Consider the following 4795-nt stretch of genomic DNA (forward strand, 5'->3'; position numbering starts at 1 on the left):
ATTTGCCCAAATAAGTAAGATATAGAAACCACTTTTTAGGAAAAGTCCATAAATTTATGAAGGAGCTTTCAAATTACCTTATGACAATGAATCCCTCTAGTAGTCACTCTTACTACTTGAGATGCAAGTTCAAATATCCTATTTATTTGCCAAATGAAAAGTGCTCTTTTAGTGTGAATATTCTACAACCTTCAAGAATGTTTCCAATAAAGTTTAATCAAAATGAGCAAACTCGTTTTTGTAATGATTTCAAATGTGAGGAATGAGACTTGAAGGATGATTCATGAGGTCCCTTAAACTCGACTCTAAGATTCAACATCAATGTTTAAATGGTTGGTTGGTGTAACAAGGTAGTTGAAAGTACAAGGAGATGTTGCATAAAATACGTAATCCCCATATTAGAAAGTTAGCTTTAAGAATGGAATTATATTTGTTATGATTTCTTGAAAGGAGAGCCTTGGTGAGAAAATAAACTAGACTATATTTGTAGAAATGTAGTCAATGAAAATATGAATTTCCTTGACCAAATATTCATGAGAACATGGTACCTCATCTCAATATGCTAGAAATCCTTGCTAATGGAAAGTTGTGAATAGCTATATAGATACATCACTCATCACTTCATGAAAACATGGTATCTCATCCCAATATGTTGTCACTAATGTAAGGGTTGGAAGCCACATGGATGCATCACTCGTGGAAAAATGGTATCATCCTTAGAACTCATCTCTTATGTAGGGATTGAAAGCTAAGTGGATACATGATTTACAACAACCATCAACTATAAGTAAGGATGCCTCAATGCAGGGACTTCATTGATTATTACAAATATTGTCATATAAGCTAATCAAAGCAAAGACAAAGTGAGAGTCTTACCATCTAATTCTAGAGTAAGAAAGCAAATAATAGTAGACTAGTTTTCTTTTCTTTTCTTGGCTTCTTTTCTTTTTTTGGGGCTCTTTTATTTATAATATCATCTCTCTTTCTTTACATGTTGTCTTCACAGTCCTATAGTGAGACTATAATGGAAACAATGCCCCCTTTTTAACCTGTGATGATGTTGTGCTATATATAGTGTGTCTATATATAGCACCCTCGTCCCCTCTATATAATCCTATCTCATGTACACAATTAACAATATAGTACCTAGTCCCCTCTATATAATCCTATGTCATGTGCTCAGTTAATGTACTTTTGGGGTCCTGCATCTCCTCTCTCTAGCTCTCTTTCTCCCTTAAGTTTCTCATATTTCTTGTGCACTTTAACATGGTATCAAAGCCTTGTGTGTAGCTTGTGCAGAGAAAAATCTGCACGTAGGCGGGAAAAACATAAAACACTAATATTTCCCTTATGGTATCTTATGTTAGTGATTTAAAAAGCACTTTTTGATAGTTTTGGGGGATTATGAAACTATTCATCACATTAGATATATCAATTTGTATAAACTTCACAATCTGTGATAGATTTGTAGTTTTTCTCAAGTGCATTTTTCCACTTGATTCATGCTTGCTTTTTTTATGTGTTTTGTACATGCTTTTATTATTTCATGATTAATGTAGACAAACCTATTCATGTTCCCATGTATTTATAATTATCTATTGGTTATCTTCTTAACTAATTATTTATTTATTATCTCCTTAATGCATTCCATCTTGCATATAGAAAATATTCATTGCAAGCAAAACCTAAAATGATCATATTTTCCTCATATGGTATCTGACTTCAATGATTGAAGAGTCATTTTTAATGTTTTGAGGCATTCTAGACTAATTGTCATATTGGATTTACCAAAATTTGCATAGTTTGCAATCTACAATAGATTTACAAATTTTCTCATCCATATTCTTTTCACTTATTTTTCTTTGATTCATGGAAAAATAAGAGAAAAGAATACACCTAAAGAAAAATTACAGGTCTATCTTCTACAGATTGCAAAACCTGCACAATTTGATAAATATATGTGCTAAGAAACTCAAAAATGCCCAAAAACATTAAAAGATTACTCTTGAATCACATGTAAAATTTGATAAATCTGATGTGATGAGCAACTCCAGAAAACCCAAAACATTAATAATGACTCTTGAATCATTGAAATTGGATATCATATATAGAAATCAAAGCCAAAGATATATTAATGATCTATCTTTCTTGGAAATTGAGATCCACTTTTGTGAATACATTCATATAGGCTATTGTAAATTTAGGCTGAAGTGGTGTACCTCCTTACTGCCTTCATACATGCTATTATAAATTTAGGAGTGATATAGCTCCTTTATAATTTATAATTTTATGTTTGAAATATTAATGTCAAATTCAAGAATATATAGAATTGTGGGATTTATGAGTGTTTTATATTTACATAAGTATGTGTATGGGCTAGATCCCCAACTCTCGACTGATGTTTCAGCTCAAAATCCATCGGATTTGTTCAAGGCTATTGAGTTGGCTAAAAGATACTCTCGTAAGTATCATAGGGAAACTTCAGTTCAGCCACAGTATGAACAACAAAGAGGCTTATCTCAGCCATCTTTTGGGCAGCCTAGAGGGCCTACAAAGTCCAATTTTGGACAGCAATGAGTTGCTGTAAAACATGGCTAGTTTAGGGCCGGTTATGGTGGTGCAAATATGCCATTTAGCACCCCTAGAGTTCCCACATACCCAACCTTCAATGCCTCAAGAAAAACCAATAATTTCAGGACAATAAACAATGGCAGGGCTGAGAATAAACAAGGGGACAGCAAGAACAAGAATACCTCAATCTATGGAGGTCAACGATCCATTCCCATGGATTTGTACAAAGAAAGGAAAGAAAAAGAACTTTGTTTCAAGTATGGGGAAAAGTACACAACTGAACATGATTCCAAATGTGCTTATAGAAATGCAAAGGCAAGAGTCCAAAGTATGTTGGTCTTCCAAGACTCGGAGGATGACCATGAGGATGCAAGTGCCTTTGTAATCATTGCTGAAAATGATGAGATTAATGAAGAAATTGGGCAAGAAGAGTTCCTTGATCCTGTAGACACCTTTCCTTTTGACTTCGGTGATCATGTAGACCGTGCAGACACCATTCCTTTTGACCTTGGTGGTTATGTATGTGTAGATATGGGTGACAAGAATGACTCACATTTTGTTACCACTATTTGTACTCTCTCCTGTGGATGAAGAGGGCATCATCCAATATGTTCCAGGGGTAGTCAAAGGTCAAAAGGAAAAGAAGTTGCGCTCAAGATCAATCATGGAATACTTGATCAAATGGCAAGGATTACCCCTTGAAGAGGCCTCTTAGCGACTAGCTTCAATCATGGAAGAGTTCCCTCGTCTCATGGGCACTAACTTGGCTAAAATGTAGTCAACAGGTAGCCTGCTGTCCCAGTTTAGACAGCTTGCAGACCTGTCTCTGTTTTCAACCAGATTTGATTCTCAATTATGGACAGCATTTAATGCCATACATGGGCTAAAATTACTCAACGTAATCTCCATTTCTATGTAACAAAACACCCCGATCGGAGTTACCTATCAAAAGTTATCGCAGATTTACTACAACAGGGTCCTGTAGTAGGCAACATGCTATCCACTGTCTACATCACTCAATTCCTCATTGAATATGGGTCAAAATTGGGTTTTTCTTATTCCCCATTCATGCCCATACATCATATTGAATCCATGATCCAATATACATACATAAGTGCCACATGATTTATTGAATAACCCCTTGTAATCATGTAGCAAAGTAGTACTCTGGACTGCCTTGCCCAACCCTTTTCTGTAATAAGTGCCCATTTTTCTTTTGAAGGAAAAAACCTTTGCGTGGCGATGGAATGTAAGAGATGGGGAATACAGGGAAAAATACATGAATAAATAATGGAGGAAAATACCTGCTACATTGGCGGTATATAAGATGTAAGGGACCTGACATTTGGACGATCTGATTATAATATAAGTCTCCTTTCATCTTCACCTTTCTCTCCAAGCTTTCATGGCTTCTTCCTCTCTCTCTATCTTTCTCTCTCCTTTTCTAGTATTTCTCTCTCCTCTTCACTCTCTTTCTCTCTCTACCTATAGTCTTTCTCTCTCTTATACACATACACACTCTCTCTCCTTTTCTCTCTCCTATCCTCTTCTTGACACAATTTCCTTAAAAAACAACAGAATCTAATAAGAAGTAGATGTCTCGAAGAGGGTGTACCCTCAAGATTTAGTTGTAAATGGTGTGATTGTCATCACTACCCTAGAAATTGCCCAAATGTTAAATGTGATATCTGTGGAAAGTTCGGCCATTTGGCTACCACACTGTTGGAGTAAGATTAGCTCTCTCCAACAAGGTAGTAGAAAGCCAGGTCATGTTAACCATCGTGCGCAAGGGAACAATCTTCAACAAGATGATGGACTGAAACAAATACTTCAAAGAGGTAAAGCTACTATTAGAGGAGCTGCCTAGTGGCAGTGGAGTTAGCCTCATTGAGGCTGTGCAAGTTAATGGCACTGAAGCTTCTAATCTGTGGGCCATTATACGAGGTCAAAAGGGTAGAGAAGGTGACAAGGATAATGTAAAACCCGTCGATGGAAACCTTAAGCAAGATGACAAAGGGATGCAAGTCCTTAACCCCGACATGGAAGGGGGACCTTTAAAACCCATAGAGAGTAAAGATGATGCCAAGAAGGATAAAGAATTACCAAGGAGAAAGGCAAAAGCTAAGAAGGAAGTACCAAATCCAGTTCAACGACCAAAAGAGAGAATGGTCTAGTGAGAGAAGAGAGCTCCAGCAAATTATCACGAATTCGATTTGGCAAGCTC

Source organism: Lygodium microphyllum, chromosome 26, assembly GCF_053477565.2.
Source record: "Lygodium microphyllum isolate KBCC chromosome 26, Lygodium_microphyllum_v1.1.10, whole genome shotgun sequence".
Lineage (NCBI taxonomy): Eukaryota > Viridiplantae > Streptophyta > Polypodiopsida > Schizaeales > Lygodiaceae > Lygodium > Lygodium microphyllum.